Genomic DNA, 24,242 nt, shown 5'->3' with positions numbered 1-24,242 from the left:
TAGTAGACTCTTACTCAATTGGTTTGAAATTGACCTACTTCCTAACTTAACATCCAGCACAGTCATTACAAAATTGAAGAGACATTTTTCTGTCTATGGTAGTCTGCCCAAATTCATGTCTGACAATGGTGTACAGTTTACTAGTCAGCATTTCAAGAAATTTGCTGAGTCTTGGGACTTTGTTCATATTACCAGCAGTATTGAGTATCCACAAGCCAATGGTTTAGCTGAATGTGCAGTTTGTAGTGCAAATCACTTGTTTGTGAAATCCAAAAGAGATGGTACCGATGTTTTCCTTAACTTACTCAATCTTAGAAACATTCCTCGAGACAACTTGCTTGGTTCACCTGCTCAATGATTGATGTCCAGACAGACACAAACACCTCTTCTGATCAGAATCACTTGTTAGTACCAAATGCAAAGAACAATAGAGTCATCAAGGCTCAACTTTTGAGAAAACATCAGTCACAAAAGTTGTACTATGATAAAACCAGCAAATCACTTCGAACATTGTTACAAGGAGAAATTGTGAGAATGCATCCATCCAAAGGATATGATCATGTAGGAACTGTGAAGAACATTTTTGAGGAACCAAGATCTTACATCATACCATCTGAAGGAATGGATTACAGAAGGAATTGTAGACTTGTGTTACCTGTCTCAGAACCAGTGCCACAGCAGATTGCCTGTGACAGGGACTCTAAATTCCAGAGTGACTCGTCAGCTGTTTGAATTCAAAAGGGCAGTGTGCTTTTTTCAAACTCTGATGTAAACCCGGATGTTCCAGTATTGAATGAACACCCAGATACTATCACTGTTGCTAAACCCAGTCAGATTTTCTGCATAATTAGATTGAGTAGAATTTGCAAACCCAATCCTAAATACACAGCGACTTGGACTTGAAATCAGTTATGTTTTGTAGAAATGCTGAAATAATGTCTAGCTCTTCATTATGCCTTTGTTCTTGTATTTTGAAATGTCAAATAAAATTAAAGAGGGAGATTGTAGATCAGTGTATACTGAACACAGTCAGCCACTGTAACTAGACAATATGTGCACATAAATTACTGAGCATGTGTGAGAACAGTGCCATTTTGTGTAGTCAGTCAGTATGAATGTATGCTTGAATGGAGATGTATGTGTATTTATGCTAGAAGAAACAAGGCAGTCAGTGAGCATACGAAGTACAAAGCATATGAACAAGTTAAAGCTCCTGATGTGTGTATGTATAATAAATTACTTGAATGCATACCCAGCCTCAGTGTGTCATTTGATTATGGAAAACATGCAACAGGCCCATCTGCAGTAAATCTTGAGAGTAGATATGAGACTTAGAAAGGAGATAAGTAAGGGGATATGTCCTGTGTTGAAACAGGAACATCTGGATTAGACGAAGAAGTGTTTTTTGAGTTGCAGTCTGTACTGAATATGTGTTGATTTCCTGGAATGAAGTTGCTAAATATTAGATGCCTGACAAGAGAAAGCATGTACAGTGTTGTGGAGTTTGGTTCTAGAGGTAATGGGACATAGTGTGGCTTGTGAGTCGTGTCTAAGATTGCATGAGGAGTTTTGTTCATGAAGTCTAGTTACAAAGGGAGTATTGGAGTAAATTTCTTCAGTTCTTCAGCTAGCCTTGTGGTTCCCATAATTTTGCAAAACAATGAATAAAACAGTAAAATACTATTTTGTGTGAGAATATGTAGGTACAAGATTATGCAATGTACTTCAGAGCAAACCAAAGTTTCAGCTCTGATGATTGTGGCATCATTGGGATTATACATAGTTGATGACATTGTTTGAATCACACTGATCTCACTTATAATGCATAGGCAGCTGCCAGTCACTTCCACATTTTAACTTGAACAATATAAAAGATACACATTTTACATTATTTTCCCTTACTAGTATTCATTTTTATAATAGTTTATGTACAAGAAATATATACTCCTTTTAATAATATACAACAATGGAAGATGCATCACTGGATGAGTGTACATCATGCTTTGCCTTTTCTGCTTCCTATTCCTGTCTGTTCAGTACACTTTTCATGTAGTTGTAATCAAGTAATCATAATACAGTCATATCAAGTAATACTGCATGGTATTTGCCATGCAGAAGCACATTTTTAGAGATTTAGACCACAAGTAGGTGCACGTCCTGCTGATGTCAAATTCTAGCAGGTTTGAATAATAACAAGAGGCGACAGCATCATGTCTGAGGTTAGGAATGCTCCAGAGTAAAATGAATATGATAAAACCTTTTGATGGTACTTTAGACAATTCCATTGTCAATATTCTTAACTTTAGTGAGTTGTAAACTACTCCTGAGTTCTCCAAGGGTTTTACATTTGTAATCATACATCATCCATACATACCATTCGCCCTTATTGTGCTCATGTTATTTTGTAGAAAACTTAATTCTTACTTATTGCATAGCTAGTACAACAATTCCTCTAACCACACATCTTTGTCTTTGCACAAAAAGAGTACCGCTAATCCCCCACTGAACCTTGTTACTGCCATTTTTACAGATATTTTTTCTGAGATTGATATGACACATTTCTAGACATAATTACATCCCCTATGTAACCTGCCACAAACGGAGAAGGGACATTTGTTTGATATATCTCAGAATAAGAACATCTGAGAAATGAAACATGACAAATGAGATAATGTTGTTCTCAAGGAGTCAATGCACTATTCAGGTAGAATGTTGGAAATGCTATGTGGTGAATTTACATATGAAAACTGTGTTTAAGAATTAAATATCTTTTTATGTAATTTTCCAAAATTGTTATTATTTGACATAATAAAACAAGCCTATATTTCTAGCAATAATTTTAATTTTTTTGTCTCTCAGAAATTCAATATCACCTGCATTGCTTGGAATTCCTACAATACAAAAGGACATATACAACTCACCTTTTAGGTCTATTGTGGTGGCAGATAATTCCAAAATGGAAGCTTTTACTTTATTTATTGACAGGAGGCAAAAGAACATCTCTCTCGTTGATATTCATATACTTAAGGAAACATAGCATGTTTTGAAAAACTTGAAAGATGCTACATTTGGTAAACAGCTCTTGATGGTTGTTATAGATGCTATTAGACTTTTTATGGTCATCCCTCATAATGCGGGTTTAGAATGATTCCTTGAACACTTTAGTGAGCCTTCCAATTTATCTATCAGTGCCATCTATAATTTATGCAATTTTACAGATACTGTTTTGAATTACATCTGTTTTACTACAAAGGGGATTTGCATCAGATTATTGGCACTGCAGTGAGTGCACCTTTTGCCCCCCATTACATCAACTTTGTCAAGGCCAACTGGGAAAGTAAATTTGTTTTCCTATCAACGTTCAACTAAAATTTGTATTGCTAGAATAGATTTTAAGTGGTATTTTATTTTATGGAAAGGAACAGTAACTATATAATGATTTTATGGAACATAGCACAAATTCCACTATGTTTCTAGGATTTGCAATGGCCCATAACTTTATAAAGATTAACTTTGTAAATGTGTTGATCACAAAAGATACAGAAAACAATGCTATCAGTTAAATATTTACAGAAAGTAGACTTCCTCTAACCCTTATCTCCATTTTAACAGTAAAAATCCATGTTTCTAGGCACATAACATAGTGAAAGGTCTATCTGTGCATCTATCTAGGTTAATTACTGAAGGCCATAATTTCATGAATGAAGTACACAGGCTATTACATATTTTTGTTATAACAGGCTATCCCAGTGTCTTGCTCAACAGTAAGTTATTTTAAGAATCAGCAGACAGCCACACTAGGTTCCCTCCAATTTGGGGAATGATGATTTTACATTGAAGAAACACACAACCACTAAAATATTTTGGTCTGTGGTGTCGCCTATTCACGAGCAGCCAATAAAATTAAGATTGCAATCAAAAGGTAATTGAACTTAGTTTTGGGGAAAGAAATTAAAAACAAAAATAATAATATGGACAATGAGCCAATTATTGTTTTTAGAGGGGTAGAAATGTTAATTAAATTTTGAAACGTGGTTATCAGTGAAGTGTTAATTGGATGTTAAAATGTGGACATTGCAGACACTGTTGGTGCATTCATGAAGGCTCCTATGTCACTGTCCAAGAGTATGAGATATCTATAAGACATCCACAACATTTTAGCTGTGATACAATGTTTTCTACCTTGCTTTACATTCAAGTATTTTACATAGTTAAAATTGAAAGGAAATTAAATTCCAAAATTTATGAACACTGTAGTGATATTAAGAACAGAAAAAACACGAACAACCTTCATAAATATTCAAGTAAGTATCTGAATTAAAAAATGTATATATTAATATATGTATATATATATATATATATATATATATATATATATATATATATATATATATATATATATATATATATATACATATGGGTCCATATCTATTCATCGAACTGTCATTACAGCGACACGCACTTCATCGACACGAAAACATCGACTCTTCAGATCATCGAAATTTCAGGTAAGCTATCCTCCCCCTCGCAGGACCCATGGTAGCACTTGTGGCTATATTGTGAAGTAAATAACAAAGTTGTGTAGGGACATTGTAGGTAGTGATGTGAACCATACGCGTTGTACCAGTAAAACAAGTGCTACCATGGGTCCTGCGAGGGGGAGGATAGCTTACCTGAAATTTCGATGATCTGAAGAGTCGATGTTTTCGTGTCGATGAAGTGCGTGTCGCTGTAATGACAGTTCGATGAATAGATATGGACCCATATATATATATATATATATATATATATATATATATATATATATATATACATATATACATACACACACAGACACACCCACACACACACACACAATGGATATAAAAAGTTTGCACACCCCTGTTAAAATGCCTATTTTTTGTGATATAAAAAATGTGACCACAAGAAATCATTTCAAAACTTTTCCCACCTTTAATGTGACCTATAACCTATACAATTCAATTGAAAAACAAACAAATCTGTTAGGGGAAAAATATAAAAAATGAAAAGCATACAATACACTGGTTGCATAAGTGTGCACACCCTTAAACTAATACCTTGTTGTGGGTGTTGAATTGCACAGGTTATAGGTCACATTAGAGGTGGGAAAAGTTTTGAGATGATTTGTTATGGTCTAATTTTTTTATATCACAAAAACATGGCATTTAAACAGAGGTGTGTAAACTTTTTATATCCACTGTGTGTGTGTGTATATATATATATCTATATCTATATATATATATCTATATATATCTATATCTATATATATATATATATATATATATATATATATATATATATATATATATTTATATATATATTTAGAAAAAGTTGACAAGATTCTAAAAAGGACCCCCTGGGATATACTCTAAAAATGAGCGAGCTTGTGTGGTATCTTTTTTGAGTGCCACATACAGGCCTGGTCTTAATGGCTTAATGCGCTGAACATAAAATGCGTTTAGTAGAAAAACTGACAACATGGTTAGAAAGGTAATATATTTATTTTCATTTTAGATTTTCTTAATATTTGTTTTAAAACGAATATATATATATATGGATCACCTTTATATCCTCGAAATCGCGTTTGCCCGACACACTAATGACCGACACCAAAAGACCGACAACAAAAAACGCTGACAACGCAAAACACCGAAAACCATTACACCAACACACTACACGTAAACAACACAGTACACTACATAACACATGCACTATCCCTAACCCAAAACCTAACCCTAAGGTCCAACACTACCGCACACTTACCCTACCTGCACCCTAACCCTAACTCACTTAACCCACCCCTAACCCACAGTCCCTCACTATCGCACACACACCCTACCTGCACCCTAACCCTAACTCACTTAACCCACCCCTAACCCACAGTCCCTCACTATCGCACACACACCCTACCTGCACCCTAACCCTAACTCACTTAACCCACCCCTACACCCACAGTCCCTCACTATGGCACACTTACCTGTCCGCTCCCTAACACTAAATCCCTCACTCGATCGCACACTTACCGAGTCCGTCGGGTTCTCACCTTGTCGGTCATCTGCGTTGTCGGTATTCTCGTCCCGTCGGATTCCGTGTCGGCCAAACGCGTTGTCGGGCATCTAAAGGTGACCCATATGTATATATATATATATATATATATATATATATATATATATATGATTAGCATATTGTTTTCTATGTAATTTGATTATTATAAGCTTTGTTTTTAATCGCCAAGTATGTTTGAATGTGTAGTGGTCTTGCAAAATATGTATTTTAGTTTGCATTGTTATTTTTATGATATGCCTCCTTTTCTAGTTGTGAATGGTCATATGACCTAGCAATGGTTATTCCAACATGGGACAGGTAAGGTACATCTAGATGGTGATAGAGTCTTTTTATGCTGAGACAAAAGCACTTAATCTTAATTTAAAATAAAATGTCAACATTCCCACAAATGCGATTTAACATTCTACTCTTTTTATTCCTCAAATACATTTTCTGCAAATATCATGAACACTTTAAATTAGCCTGACAACCAGTAGCCCTAAACAATTTAACAACGTTGATGTTATAGTGTTCTTGTTGTGCATTAAATATTTTCATTTTGTATTGTCTATATTTTTGTAACTGCCAGAAAAAAAAAATAGACACCTAATGTGTTTACTTGGTAAAGAAGAAGAGTCTTTAAAAATTTAACAAGACTAATGTTATCATGATAAATTATTTGATTCAGCCTTGTGGCTGTAAATTTAGTGGTATAGAAATGTTTCTCTTTTAGGCTGTCACTTTAATTTTCCTTGCAAAAATGAATGACTAAATCATTTACGTAAAGAAAGTTATTTGCTGCAATTAGTCCTTTCACCAGACCAGTATAAAACAATGAATCCAACATTTAGAACATATATTTAACTACACATTATACAACATAAGTAAAAAAGAGAGCCTTTAAATTTCTCTCTGCACAACATTATAATATAAAAAGTGTACATCACGCTCTGCAAGGCAGTAATGCTGTCATGGAAAGATTAATTTTCAGTTTCTCTTCTATCTCCTGGAACAGCTCTAATCATGTAGCCTGCAGGGAAGTCTCTGTTTTACAAATCACCTTAGTTTGCTTGCTCTCTCACTCTTTGTTTTTCCATCTTTCTTTCTTCTCAAAGACTTGAAGCTCCATTTAAAGCTTACCACAGTGGAACACCTCTAAAAACATGACATGAAAGACAAAAGCAACATTTTTTTTTAAAAGAAGAACTTAAATGGAAGACCAGAGAACCTTTTGTTTCTTCCCTTCCATTTTTTAGAAGGAATTTTGCTTGACAAGTGGATTAAAATAACTTTATGGTCCACCTTCTGTATAATGCTAATATTGTGCAACTTATTGTTTCATCTAAATGTTGTATTGCGAAGCTAAAGCATGAAATACAGGGCATTCATTTCCCATATAACTGTCTGCACTTTAAAACAGTTATTTGCTATTTCTTCATGTCACTCTGTCTGCCGAAGTGACAGCTATCAACAAAATGAACTCCATGTAGCAATCCCTGCAAAGAATATGATAAAAGAATAGTGCCAATGAACCTAGGTGAAACTGCTAGCAGTAAGAGATAAAGCTGGAGAGAGCTATGGAGACAGTGACAGAGAATGGCAGACAGAAACAAGTGTCATAAGAACACGACTCACAATTAACCTTGACTTCTGATACTGTCATAACAATGTGACTCACAATTAACCTTGACTTCTGATACTGTCATAACAACACGACTCACAATTAACCTTGACTTCTTATACTGTCATAACAACACGACTCACAATTAACCTTGACTTCTGATACTGTCATAACAACACGACTCACAATTAACCTTGACTTCTGATACTGTCATAACAACACGACTCACAATTAACCTTGACTTCTGATACTGTTATAACAACACGACTCACAATTAACCTCGACTTCTGATACTGTCATAACAACACGACTCACAATTAACCTCGACTTCTGATACTGTCATAACAACACGACTCACAATTAACCTCGACTTCTGATTAGTAAATACAAGAACAACTGGATTTCATTATCTAACATGCGATTAAATTAGTACTCAGAAGGTTAATTTGGGCTTTTATTTACTGAAGGCAAGAAGGCAATCAGTATACAAATGTGCAGCTTATTTTCAGCAATTTAATAAGTAATTACAGTAAACGGCACCCTCTGTCAACAAAAATCATGCAGTTACTTTGGCCATTCTGAATACAGTTTTCAATACAAAATATATTTTAACCATTATGTGTATGAAAATGATCTTTTCCATTATTGTTCAGTAGGGGTCACTGCGGAGAACTCCGTATTTTCATATAAATCTCTTTGAGGTCCATCATTAGGAGTGCATTTTCACGAAGCTCTGAAGTGTATTTTTTATTTTTGTCGACAGTTGTATTTTGTATTTGAGATGAAATCAATAAACTTTATGAGATATGTGGTATCAGAATCTTTAGCGGTATGGAATTAAAGATTCCAGAATTTTCAGCCATCTAATTAAGCAATAATCCATTAATGCGAGTGGGTATTATCAGGATTTCCCCACAGTTGGTGTGATTTGATCAAAAGGACTTTTTTTAAATTTAGAAAGTTGCTGTAATAAGAGGTTTTGTATTAGTGTGCATTTTCTGAAGGATATGAAGCCTGAAGCTCAAATGTCTTTCATTATTTAATGACTTCAATCCCCAGTGCCTTGCAAGAAAACCACAATTTTTATGAGGAACAGACTAAAACTATGAGGCAAAAATATAAATAAAATCTTCATCTGATAGGTGGATGGCCTTCCAAATATCTATCAAATTCAAATCAGAAATACCCTTTTTAACGCATGTAAGATTTAAGATAGCCTTACCCTCCAAGGAGGGATTCTTTCTTAACATGGATCAAGACTTATATTAATATAGCTGTGAATCAATAATCTGGAGTTGAAACCATAAATATGTGAAATAACTTTAAGAAACTCAATAATGGAATAGTCTTGGTCCTTGTTAGTTTCATAAATGCATCTTAAAATGGCAAGGTCTGTAGCCATCCTAACCTTCAATAGTATTCATCTTCCTTTGGTGTCTTTTAACCCGATCTCCATAAACCAAACTAGCCAGCTATAAACCAAAATTTAAACTACTTTCTTGAAATTTACATACAGGCACCAATCCAACCCTTCCATCTTTTAATAAATGATGAAAAATGCTATATTTCAGTTTTGTTTCTTGCAACATACAATGTTAGGTTGGAATTTTCATGATCCAGAACTGCTTTCATCTTGGATACAGTACCCAAACCTTGGTCATTCCAAGTTACAATTATAACTTGGGATTTTGATAATGGTATACCGCAACAACAAATCCACAGGTGGTGTGACCAATAAGCCTCAAAGTCCCAGTATGAAACACATTTATTTAATGAATATAAAAAGATGGTTAAGCACTGTCATCAAAACTGACTTCACCAGAACCATGAATTAAAAAGAACAAACACTTAAATATCTAACATGCAAGGTCACATGATAACATAAAGATTATTTTTTAAAGGGGTATTACCCCATTTTATACACACATGGATTTTCTCTTAAGCACAGGCATAATATAGGTAAGTCATTTATCCCTGGCTCAGATGTTGAATTTAGTCTTAATTGCCATTTGGGCTCACTATCCTCAATTTTATTTTCCCAGTAACCTCTCTTCACATCCTTCATAATTCTTTCCAAAATACCAAGTTTAAAATTAAAATGTTTTCCTTGACAAGGTCCATTACTATGTCTAAATAGTGCATTATAATTGTCACCATTTTTAACTGCATATAAATGCTCATAGATGCATTTTCATAAACTTCTAGTTGTTTTCCCCACATAAAAAAAAAGGTACAGGTTTTATATACTGCAATATCCGCAACCGTTCTTTAGAATTGTTTGCTGAAAAGTATGATATGCTGTTTGAAAGGGTGTAAAATAATATCAAGGATAATTTGAGAAGAAAAAGTAAAAAGCTGGATAGAGATGCACTTGAATATCAAAATAACTTAGCATATCCCTTCCCAAAAGCATACTTGGCAGCCAATGAATACAATCAAAAGTTTGGAAACCCAGACCACCATGATGTTCTCACTGTGCTATATGGAGTAAAAGCAACCAGAATCAACTCAACAGTAATTCATTGGGGATGGGTTGCTAGTGCACGGAATAGGACACAAGGTACTTTTACCTGCCTTGATGGACAAGAATGTTCTACTGTTTATTTAACTTCTGAAGGAAATCTAACTATTTGGAGGGTGAGGAAAGACATTTTTATGTCCAACTACTGAATGACGGACCAACTATGGTAACAATCTGAAATTACATGGACATAAAATATTGCAACTGTAAATATGAACAGACATATCAAGAAAATTATTACTTTTGTCAGAATGGAACTAATGTTCATAATGAATCAATTGACATACGGAACATTACTGTAGAAACAGCTCATCTAATGTACATCCCAAACTAAAAAACAAATAGAATCCTAAACTGGGCAACATCACTGCTTTATGATTTGCCATGTTCTAATTTGTGAGCTGAAAGTCCTTGCTTTTAATTTTTTATTATATACATTTATACCATATTCACAGGGATTTATTATGCCCATAGATTTTATTAAAAGCCTTGTCTTTATTAATATCTCTGTTTACATACAATGTTCACTGAGTGGTTATATTCTTCTGCCACATAAGTTTAAATGCAAACAAAAAAAAAAAATCACATGATGAATTATATTTACTTCTGATGATGTCTTTGTTGATTTGATATTGAGACAAAAGCACACAACTTTATTTATACAAAATCTTGTGTATTGCATTATTATTATTATTAGTATTAATTAATTAATTAATTTATTTATTTATTTTTTTATTTATTTTTTGATTACCAGCTTGACAGATTTTTCTTTGACCTCTGAGCAGTTTGGTTATTCATGTTTGGTTTTCTGCTTGAATGCTAGATGTACAAAGCACGTAGTTTACATTTTAGCATGAGACTATTCATATTCTTATGTCATGTACCAAGATTTGTTTGAGGATTCTGAAGGAGAATGGATGGCTGCAGTCAGTTAAGAGGATTTAGCCAACCTTATGGGTGAACTCATGAGATTACTGAGTTTGCTTACCTAACAATATATGTTTTTAATTCTACAGAACTGACTTGAGAAGATATTGTTGTTTCAGATGTTCCCATGCTTGACTCCTGCTCAAGCATCCCTGTTGTGAACTTACTAATGCCACAATCCATACAATTTAACTTGGCAGTCCTTTCTGTGTTTCAGATAAAGATATTGTTTTTTTCTTGGAATGATGCTTATATCACAAAAAACAGGAATTTTAACAGGTGTGTGTTAACAATTTCAGTTCTAGTTCTGATGGGGATCATTTGAAAGTCTGTTTTCTTTCAGGAATCTACACAAGAAGCCTTTGCTTTTATATCTCTACCAGTTTTGATCAAGGATTTTAAGAGAAAGTTACAAAAGTACCATGATTTACAATTCATTAATTTATTTTTTACAAGAGTGCAGTAGAGCATATACCAAAAGGCCTAATATTTTTCTAAGTTTCCTAACAATGTTGAATGGGTCTATATTATATTCTCGAAAGCCGACAATGTCGAATCTGACATTGTCGACATGAGAATATCGAATGCTCAGAATCTCATGCGTGTAAATGGAAATCTCCATAAGAGGAGATTTCCATTTGCTGCAATGTAGTGCAGTCTCGGAGTTGGTATTTTTAATTGGGGGGGGGGGGTGTGGGTTAGGGTACTTTATTTCTTTTCTTTTTGTCTTTTTATAAGGTCGATGTTTAAAGACATCAACCATATAGTGTCAACCATATGTTGTTCGATGTTTTCAAATGTTGATCTTATAATATAGCCCCTGTTGAACATGGTTCTGATTTCCATAATGACAAAGTGACACTGTTTGATTATTTAGGTGTTAATGTTTTTCATAGAAAGGGTAAACAATGCAAAATGAATAAAGCTGAAGAAATAAGGAGTTGATTCGTGATGCTAAAGATTTTATGAATCAAATAGGGTATATTCTGTAAATAACCTTCATAATAGCAAAAAATCTTCATATAATAACTAAAGACTGATGCTACTTAATAAAGTTTTTGCATCAATCTTGAGTTAAGGAAATTGTGGATCCAAAGTTAATAGTAGAGGGAATCTTCTGATAGATAACCCTTTACAACCCCCCCCCCCCAATGCTGGAGGTTGAAAAGGCTGACAAACCATACTCAGACATTGGGAAGATTTTCCTCAGACCAGCAATTCTAACCCTAACACCAGTCACAGCATACATGGAAGGAACAGAAGGGGATGAAAGGGAAGAACAGCAATTTAGCATTGGTTCCCACTCATTTTATTAACTGATCACAAGATGGTATTTTTTAAGCCACAATGGCTTCTATGTTCTTAATTATAGTGGGTAGTCCATTACTAAGGACATTTTTCTCTCTTTGAGAAGGGTTTCACTTTTTTTATTATTATAAGGTTGATACAGCTCCTATTACTTTAGAATTGAAGTTGTTCATTAGAAAGCTAAATTTAGCATTTCATTTGCAAGATAAAATGAATTATTTATTTGGATGAATATGTCAGTTTAAGAATAAAAGTACCATACAACCCACCTGTGAAGTCTGTTATTTCTGCTTTCGAGAAAGTTTGTGAGAAGCATGTCTACACCTTACTAAACAAGAAAACAGCAACAATTCCTCTAAAAAGACTCCTTGGCCGATTGTAAAATCAAACTTTTATTCAAAACAAAGTAAGCGCTTTTGTGTTCTCTAAAAGTGCTTCATCAGAGCTCAAATTGTTACAATTAGAATTGATCATTTAAACAAACTTTAAGCCAATCGAATAATGCAACATCATTGAATGCATATTCAATTAAAGATGTAAAACAACTGTGTGTACAGTTCTCTTATGTAAATTGACTTAAAGTTCAGTCATATTATTCATTCACTATCATCATCATCTTCTTTCGGCTGTTCCCGTTAGGGGTCGCCACAGCGAATCACCTGTTTCCATTTCTTCCTGTCCTCTGCATCTTGCTCTGTCACACCATCCACCTGCATGTCCTCTCTCAACACATCCATAAACCTTATCTTAGGCCTTCCTCTTTGCCTGTTACCTGGTAGATTCATCCTTAGCATCTTTTTCCCAATATGCTCAACATCCCTCCTCAGCACATGTCCAAACCAACGTAATATTGCCTCTCTGGCTTTGTCTCCAAACCTTCCAACCTAGGCTGACCCTCTAATATACTTGTTCCTAATCCTGTCCATCCTCATCACACCCAGTGCAAATCTTAACATCTTTAACTCTGTCACATCCAGCTCAGACTCCTGCCTTTATGTCAGTGCCACTGCCTCCAACCCATATAAGATAGCTGGTCTCACTACCCTCTTGTAGACCTTCCCTTTCACTCTTACAGGTACTCGTCTGTCACAAATCACTCCTGACACTCTTCTCCACCCACTCCATCCTGCCTGTACTCTCTTCTTCACCTCTCCTCTACACTCACCGTTACTCTGAACTATTGACCCCAAGTATTTAAACTCATCCACCTTTGCCACCTCTACTCCTTGCATCCTCACCATTCTTCTATCCTCCCTCTCATTCACACACATATATTCTGTCTTAGTCCTGCTGACCTTCATTCCTCTTCTCTCTAGAGCATATCTCCATCTCTCCAGGGTGTCCTCCACCTGTTCCCTACTCTCACTACAGATCACAAAGTCATCTGCAAACATCATAGTCCATGGGCACTCCTGTCTGATCTCGTCTGTCAGCCTGTCCATCACCATTGCAAATAAGAAAGGGCTCAGAGCTGATCCTTGATGTAACCCCACCTACATCTTAAACACATCCGTCACTCCCACCGCAGACCTCACAGCTGTCACACTACCCTCGTACATATCCTGTACCACTCTTACATACTTCTCTGACACTCCTGACTTCCTCACACAATACCACAACTTCACTCTAGGCACCCTGCCATATGCTTTCTCTAAGTCTACAAAAATACAATGCAACTCCTTCTGACATTCTCTGTATTTCTCCATCAACACTCTCAGAGCAAACATCGCATTTGTAGTGCTCTTTCCCGGCATGAAACCATACTGCTGTTCACTAATCATCACGTCCCTTCTTAACCTAGCTTCCACTACTCTTTCCCATAACTTCATGCTGTGACTGATCAATTTAAACCCTCTGTAGTTACTACAGTTCTGCACATCACCCTTATTCTTAAAAATCAGTACCAAAACACTTTTTCTCTGTTCCTCAGGCATCCTCTCACTTTCTAAGATTTCATTAAACAATCTGGTTAAAGACTCCACTGCCATTTCGCCTAGACACCTCCATGCTTCCACAGGTATGTCATCTGGGCCAGCAGCCTTTCCATTCTTCATTCTCTTCATAGCTATCCTTACTTCCTCCTTGCTAATCCATTGTACTTCATGATTCACTATCCCTACATCATACAACCTTCTCTCCATCTCATTCACTTCATTCATCAACCCCTCAAAGTACTCTTTCCATCTCCTCAACACACTCTCCTCGCTTGTGAGTATGTTTCCCTCATTATCCTTTATCACCATTACCTGCTGCACATCTTTCCTAGCTCGGTCCCTCTGTCTAGCCAATCAGTACAGGTCCTTTTCTCCCTCCTTAGTGTCAAACTTTTCATACAGCTCTTCATATGCCTTATCCTTAGCCTTTGCCACCTGTCTCTTTGCCATGCACCTCATCTCCTTATACACTTGTCTACTTTCACTATCTCTCTGACAATCCCACTTCTTCTTTGCCAACCTCTTTGCTTGTATACTCTTCTGTACTTCCTCATTCCACCACCATGTCTCCTTGTCATTCTTCCTGTGTCCCGATGTGATACCAAGCACCTTTCTAGCTGTCTCCCTTACTAGCTCTGCTGTAGTTACCCAGCTATTTGGTAATTCTTCACTGCCATCCAGTGCCTGTCTTAACTCATTCCTGAACTCCACCTCACAATTACCCTTTTTCAATTTCCACCATTTGAGCCTTGGTGCTGCCCTCACACTCCTCCTTCTCTTCTTGATCACCATCGTCATCCTACAAACTACCATCCTATGCTGCCTAACTACACTTTCTCCGGTCACCACTTTACAGTCTCCAATCTCCTTCATACCGGCCCTCCTACATAAGATATAGTCCACCTGTGTGCATCTTCCTCCCTCCCTCTTGTTAAAATACGTATTCACCACAGCCATATCCATCCTTTTCGCAAAATCCACTACCATCTGACATTCTGCATTCCTTTAACACCATACCTACACATCACTTCCTCATCCCCTCTATTCTCTTCACCAACATTCCCATTGAAATCTGCTCCAATCACCACTCTCTCACCCTTGGGTACAGTCATCACCACTTCATCCAATTCACTCCAAAATTTTTCTTTCTCATCCATTGCACACCCAACTTGTGGAGCATATGCATTAACAACATTCATCATTACACCATCAATTTCCAGCTTCATAAACATCACTCTATCCAACACTCTTTTCACCTCCAAAACACTCTTCACATACTGTTCCTTCAGAATAACTCCTACACCATTTCTCCTCCCATCCACACCATGATAAAACAATTTGAACCCACCTGCGATGCACCTAGCCTTACTCCCCTTCCATCTGGTCTCTTGCACACACAATATACCAACCTTCCTTCTGTCCATCATATCAGCTAGCTCTCTCCCTATACCAGTCATACTGCCAACATTCAAAGTTCCAACCCTCACTACCACAGTCCTAGCCTTTCTCCTCTCTTCCTGCCTTCGGCCATGCCTTCCACCTCTTCTCCTTCTTCGGCCAACAGTAGCCCAATTTCCGCCAGCACCCTGTTGGCTAACAGTATCACTATACTGTGAAAAATTAAGAAACAAAAGACACAATGTCACAACTAAAATAATCATCATTAAACAAAGGTACTTGGGTAAAAAGTGCTTGAATAAACAATATATGCAAGACTTTATCAACTTGAAGTTTCAGACTATCTTATAGATTCACCGCTGAACAGGAAATGTGAATGAAACTCGTTTTCACGAAAAATGCAATAGTGAAATGTCTTGCATAAATCCATATTCAACAACACATTTAAATTATGTAATTGCTGAATAAATACAGTTGTATCCAAGTAAACGTGTCAAAACCCTACCAGACCTGTTACATACAATAACAGACACCATCTTAAGATGCAGCCAGTCTGATAGACTTATAATATAAATGATTGTCACAGTAACTCTCACAATATAGTTATTACACCAGATCTAACAATGGACATCATTCAATTCATAATAAACAAAAGATCATTTAATCAACAATAAAAATATGTGCTAAAATATATGTCTTTATAAGGCATGCATATATAAAAAGTCCTACATATACTCGCATATACTTCAGCTACACTGTTATAAAATAAACCATAACTTCTTGAGTTGCTAGCTAAGAGAATTTGTTTATAGACACAACCTACTCTATGATGCTATCGCAGGTGATCACATGATAAAAACTTTAGAAACAATGAAGCATCTCATACAGAGGTGCAACTACTATGCAAAGCATTCAATCAACAATAAAAAATCTAGAGAAAAAAATGCATATTTATAAAACATACATGTATAAAAATCCTGAGTATGTTTGTATATACCTTGCTAAACAAGAATAACAGACAGCCCTGGTTTAAATTAAACCATATAGAAAGGTCTACCTTTTTGCTTTGACTCATAATTCTGATCTCAGAATCATGAAATCTGACGAAAGTGGTGCAGATTGGTTATTTTGAAAAAATGGACTATAATGATACATGCTTTTGCTCTTGCAGGACAATGACAAGTATGTTCAACTTTCTATTAATGAGGTTAATGCCATTTATGTAAGACAGATTTATTTCTAGATGACTGTGCCTCTGAAGTCACCATAATCCCTCAATTATATAAATTTTTGAATTCCAGTGAACCCTTTATGCAAAATATTTTTTGGAATATCAAAACTACATAAAGACATCTTGCATTATCCTTTCAGACCATTGTGCCAGCTTAAGACTCAAAAAACTTACCCTCTAGCAACTTACATTGACCACATTTTGAAACCATATTTATCCCAGACTAGGCACTTTTAAAGGATTCTTGGGATTTTTTTGTTTCATCCATCACTCCATTTTTCTCCTAGTGTTATTATTTCCCACCCAGTAAGCCCATCCACCTTCCATCTGAGAGCTGAACTTATGGGTTATATACCTGTAAGAGGAGAAGTGGGACAGGTGTTGGGAGTCCTACCATCATCAACAGTATCTAGAGATTTTTTGCTGGCCTACATTCCTCCCCCTTTTTGCCTCATACTAGCTGTGACTGGCTGAACACAAGAAAACTACAGTCTGTCCCAGCCTCGGGGCCTAAGCAGCATGCACCTTCAGCCTGACACCAAGCAAATCTAGACACTTGCCTGTGCCAGCACTCAACTGGGGAGAGATGTCAGCATTGCTACTCCCCCTGGAGAGGAATAACTCATCCTCCCTGCTGACTCTGTCAAATGCCAAAGCCACTAATTTATCTGGGCTCACGTGAATCATAGTCAGGGATTTATCCCTCCATGGCACTGAGCGGCTTGAATCCTATGATTTATAATTATGTTTAATGAAGACTGTTAGACGATCAGTGTTCATTTTTTAACAATAGATGTGGTTGATCTATTTTCTAGTTTTTCCCAAGAAGTCAGTTTAACTTGTTGAAGCCTAGTTTTTCTCAAGAAGTCAGGTTAACTTTGTTGAAGCCCTCCTTGAATGTTCTTTCTTGACCTTGAGTGAGTTATGATTTTTGTTTGACTTAGTGGAAATTTGTGCTTTTAAAGAACTTCATTTTCTTGAAGGGGAATACTATAAACAGATTAAAGATGTCACAATGGTGCAGTTTATGCCCTCAATTTATGCAAGTATAGTTTTGGGATGCTGGGAAAAGGTGAGTACCTTAAATTCTACCCTCAAGGATTGTCGGAGGTTATATTTACATTACCTTGATGATATGTTTATGCGTTGGACTAGTAGTGATTTGAAATGCAAATAATTTTATGAGTTTTTGCAGACTTCATGAGAATTTTTAAAATTTATGTATGGTTATAGCTTTGAAAGTATGAATTACTTTGATATGAACATTTCCAAATTAGTAGGAAGGTTTGTTTTCTACATCTATCAAAAACCTACATTTTGAATCTTTTTTTATATTGTCATAGCTGTCATCTAACAGACAGCAAAAAGAGATTTGCTGAAGGCCAGTTAATAATTCTAGCAAGGAGGACCTTTCATTTCGAGTCATTCCTTGTGAAAAGGGATAAGGTTATGTCAATCTTCCCTGAAAGATGTTATCTATGTATGTATTAAACACTGTAAGGATGAGATCACCAGTGGTTGGAATACAAGAAACAAGCCATATTGTTTCAAATAACAAAACCTTTTTACCCCAAACAGACACATATTTCAAAAGACGTTTAATTTTAGAACACAATAAATTTTACACAATACACAATACTCAGGATACCTTGTCTCCTCACTATTTCTTGACCTTTCCATGGCATTCGATACTGTCTCCCACCCACTTTTTCAGACCAAACTCTCCAATTTAGGCATATCTCCCCCTATCCTAGGCTGGTTTTCCAACTACCTTACAGCTAGACAACAAGCAACCAGATGGCCCTCTCTCCTTTCTTCAACATCAATGCTGGAGTCCCACAAGGGTCCATATTAAGTCCACTGCTCTTCAGCATTTTCCTTAATGATTTCCTTACCAGCACACCCCATGCTAATGTCATCCAATATGTAGATGATTCCAAAATCATCTGCATGGTCATGTCTACTTGAGAACTACTTACTCTCACCCAAAATGCCTTAACCTCCACTGAAACCTGGATGTCTAATAACCATTTAGCCCTAAATGCTAATAAAACCAAACTCATGTTATTCACCCCCACAAAAAAACACCCCTAACCAAAAAATGAATTTATCAACTCATTCAACAACACTTGCCTCAAAGTAGTCACATACACCAAACTTCTAGGGGTCATCATAGATTAACACCTAACTTTCAACCAGCATATTAACACAAACATCAAAAAAAAAAATCAGAAACTAGGCATCCTGTACAGGCAGAAACACTTCCTCACCTACCCTTGCCTTTTACTTTCCACTTCCATCCTTGCTCTATGATGCACCTCTCCTTACTAATATACAATCCTCTCTTAAATCCAAGCTGGACTCATGCTACAATAAAAACACAAAATTTGTAACCAGCACCAAACACTCCTCTCACCACTGTGTATCACTCCAATGTCTAAACTGGCTAGAACTTCCCCAACATCTAACATATCTGCAACTAACCACAGCTCATAAGCTAATCTATAAGCCTTTTAGTTGTCCTGCCCTCTCCTGTCTGTTCACATGTATCACCCAAATAAACCTCTGTGATCAGTCAGATGCTCCTTAATGTAATAAAACCTAACCTTTCTACCAGTCAAATGCATTACCCATATGCTATAGCAAAACTATGGAATGCTCTCCCTCTTTCAGTTAGGTCTACTAGCAACCTGGAATGCTTTAAGACTTTGCTGAAACAATATCTGTTTTCTCACTGGCTATGTACATGTACCAGCACTGACAATAAAAAAAAAAAACAATATTCCTAGCCTTCCTACTTTTCCTCCCCGTCTCACTTATGGCTCAGATTCATCATATATACATTCAGTGCTTCCAACTTACTAAGTCCAACATGTGCCACCCAGCCATGCATAATTTCTATATCATTTACCCACCATATATTCTATTCAATCTTAATGTCTATATACCAATAGCTCTGAGGCTCTACCTTGCTCTCAGAATCTTTACTCTGCTCTCCATCTCAGCCTTCTACTGCAAAACTGCAATACTGTATTGTTCACACATTCGTTATTATCCCATGTCATCAATTGTATTCTTGTTTGGCTTGCATACATAAACTCTAACATTTGTATAACTAGTATTATCTATTTTATTATATCACCTATTCTGTAATGTAATGTTTTGCACCATTGCTGCTAGATTTCTATATTTTGATTCTGTAGCTTTATCAAGTTGTTCATTTTTGGAGTTTTCTCCCTGGGTGTCTACTGAAAATGGCCTCACCCTGGCCCAGTAGACCTCCCAGTAAACAAATGCCAATAAATAAATAATAGTAAAAAATAAAATTTCAGGGAAAATCAGAGAAACAGTAAGTAGGAGCTAAACTATTTTTTTAAATTCAGTGTTTAATTAATAAATATTGTTGCTAAAGAATTATATGTTGTTGCAAAAAAAGGTGGATGCTTTCAAAGTTTATTTGAAGAAAAAGGAAACTTGCCAACACAATGTAACATTAGTAGAGGTACAACTAAGTCTGGACACTGTAATCAGTGTAAGTATATTGTTGAACAGTAATCTATATTTATGCAAAATAGACTTACATTCCATATCACTTTTAAGGAAAGTAATTCTGGGACATTTGGGGTTATGTAGTTAACTTCCTGTATCTTTTGCCCAACCTTTTATGTGAGTAAGAGGGATAGAATGCTGAGAAGAATATATGAACATCGATATGATACTTCAAATGGTAATGTCAACAATGCATTTCTAGACACGCCCTGGCATGCACACTGTTCAAAGGTTTCAGATTTGGCATTCTTGACAAATTATTCGGAGATCTTAGATGGGGTTAGTGGTAAGCAAAGTTGGGATATAAGGACGATATTGGCAAGTAAGATTAGATACCACTGAATCTCTGGGTCTTAATGATTTTATACCTTTGATGTCTCTTTTAAAAACTTTGCATGACTAAGCTTTACTTCAGCTTTTATGATTTAACATGTTCTAAGAGCTGCAATTCCTTGTTTTCATTTTTATTACCGATTTATAACCTATTCACACATATGTATTATACTCATATATTTTATTAAATGTTTTGTCGTTTTAATTATCTTTGTATACAATTTTCACTGAGTGGTTGTAATTTATCATGTGATGTTTGGTTTTATTAAAACTGTTGGACAGGACAATATATTCAGATCTGATGATGACTCTGTCAATTTGATGTTGAGACAAAAGTACTCAACTTTGATTAAATATTTTATACACAGTCGCATGTATTGCTTGTTTTTGTTACCAGCTTTATTACAAGCTTGATGGATATTTTTCCTGAATTCTAAATAATTTTCTTTGGTTATTCATCATTACCATAAGTCTTAGCAATAAACCGTCTGATCTGAAGGCACTTTTGCATTTATATTGTGTCCAAGTTTGTGATGATCCTGAGTATGGTTCAAGTTTAAAGGGAACACCCCTCTTGCCTTGGTTTTGTGTCTACCATCCATTTAAGTCCACTGGTAACTATGAAGGAATCTTAAAGTTTTTCATTGATAGCATCCCTTCAAAGGTGATATTAAAGACCCCAGTGAACTCATAGAATTCCAACTCATCTTAAGGAAGTCAAACTTCCAACTTATAGATTGTTATCAATCTCCATTCATGGCCTCTTATTATCATTCTCCTGGGGTCTATATTAGAACATCAAAGTTTCACAACTTTGAATGTTCTAATATTGATCCCTATTCAGTCAAAGCTGAGAACATTGAACATGCAGAACAGCGTTTTTTTTTTCCTAGGGAAAAAATTTGCTATTCCGAAACACATACACACAACACAAGCACACCAAACAAACAGCAATCTACACACATATACCTAAAATCTTACATCTAACCCTACACTAAACTGTACAAACACCACTAACTATCTACTTACCTTAACCCAAACCCTAACCCTAAGGTCCGTCACTATCGCACACTCACCTCACCTGCGCCCTAACCCTAATTCATCTAACCTGCCCTAACCCTCACGTCCACACAATCGCACACTTACCTGACCCGCGCTCTAACCCTAACTCACCTAACCCGCCCTAACCCTCACATCCACACAATCACACATATACCTAACCCGCACCCTAACTCACCTAACCTGTGCCCAATTGCACACTTACCTAAACCCGACCCGTAACTTTCCACCACAATGCTGAAAATAGCGAAGCGACAGAAACGGACAACCAAATTCTTTCCCTAGGAAGAAATTGGGTTTTCTGTCATTTCACTATTTTCAGCTTTCTCTGAATAGGGGTCGATATTAGAACATTCAAAGTTGTGAAACTTCAATGTTCTAATATAGACCCTTTCTCCTGGCATTCATTGAAAATATCCCTATCAGCAATTGCTCATTATTCCTTGGTGTCATCAACTATCCCTCCATATACTGGAGTACCAACACTACCAACATAGGGTATGTCCAACACTTCATGGATTGGGTATACAAGAACCCCCCTGGCTCAACTTGTCCTCAATCCCCACAGGGGCAGAAATATTCTTGTTTGCTCCCACTGGTTGATCCCTCATTAGTTAGTTTGACACCTACTAGTTTTCTTTACCCTGAAAATATCCACTTGTCTGGAAAACATCACCACACTCTTTAGATACTTCAGAAAGGCAAACACCATTCAATTATATGTCAAAAGCTCTAAATTCACCCATGAAAACTCCACGATCAACTCAGAATATGTAGCCACCTACACTAAGGATATTTATGTCCATTAGAGAAATGCATTGACCTGGTAGTCCCTACTAGAATTAAATATAGTGGTAAATTAAAAAAGAAACCATCCTAGTTGTCAGTTGATACAAACAAATTGTCTAACAGAAGAAAGAACCTGCTCAAATTACCAAGTAGAGCCAGAACCTCTCTGTAGGGAGATAATATAAAAAAGTCACAAAGAAACTGAAGGCAAACAAACACCAGTAAAGCATCTCATGAACTCAAACTAGTTTGAAAACTAACAAAATGAGGCAAAGGATAATTGCAAGTCTTTCTTCAGTTGCATTAGAAAATTAAAAAGAATATATTTACAATATTGCTCTGACCGTTTCCATAATGGTGTCTCCCACTCAAACCCAAAAGTCATTGCTGACACACTATCAAACATGTTTGTAGCCGCACACACACACACACACACACACACACACACACACACACACACACACACACACACACACACACACACACAAAAAAACCCACCAAGGATCATGTCATTAGGGTACTCTCCAAGACCAAAAGAACACCTCTTCCATGGTACCTGATAATATAAGTTTCCTTATAACCGATGTCAAACATGCACTCACTGATTTACCCCCTTAAACTATTTAACCTAAACCTATATATAGGATAAGTCCCTGAACCTGCTGCACTTTGGTAGTGATGCTCCATTACTCATCAGCCATATCTGTAAAAACATTGAGCACGTCATCATCAACCTCATAAATTACAACATCAGTTATCTGATGTTGCTCAACCCCCAGCTATCTGGCTTTGTAAAGGGAAAGTCATGCCTGTCAAATCTTGTAAGCTTCTTTGCAAAGGTGACACAGGTGGTGTACAGTAACATACCTCTCAACCTCTTAGAGCAAGAAATCTGGACAAAGCCATAAATAATGGAGGGACAAAGGCCCAAAAATAGGAACACATTTAAATGTTGCTCTTACAAACTTAGTAAGTAGATAGAATAACAGATTTTTCATTAGCATGATTTTTTCTGAGGGATATGAAGTCTGAAACACAAATGTCTGTTATTATTTTCTGACTTCACTTTTCAATTTTTCAAAGATTTGCCAGAAAACAACAATTTTATGAGAAACAGACCAAAATTATGAGGCAAAAATCTGTACATTCAGCGAAAATCTGTACAGCTGAGAGGTATGTACAGTAGGCACACCATCCATGATGATCTTGCCTATTTTGATTTGGCAAAGGCATTTGTCACCATACCGCAAGATGAAACCATGAATAAATTTGTGGCATTAAACAGTGATCCATATGTGGTGAGATGAATGTCAAACCTCCTCCAAAACAGAACACAGTAGCAGAGTATGTGATGCCTCCTCAGTCAAAGAGTGCCTACAGACCTGTAATGCTACTAGTACTGGTTTCTGACCGAGTGTAATGCAGTCTGCAGCACTGTCATCCAGAAGACATATTACATTTCATTACCATTAATACACTCCAATAGCCATTGCGCCTTTTTGTGCC

This window comes from Protopterus annectens, chromosome 17.part0, assembly GCF_019279795.1.
Source record: "Protopterus annectens isolate FY-2018-M chromosome 17.part0, PAN1.0, whole genome shotgun sequence".
NCBI classification, from domain to species: domain Eukaryota; kingdom Metazoa; phylum Chordata; order Ceratodontiformes; family Protopteridae; genus Protopterus; species Protopterus annectens.
Note: the sequence above shows the minus strand (reverse complement) of the source record.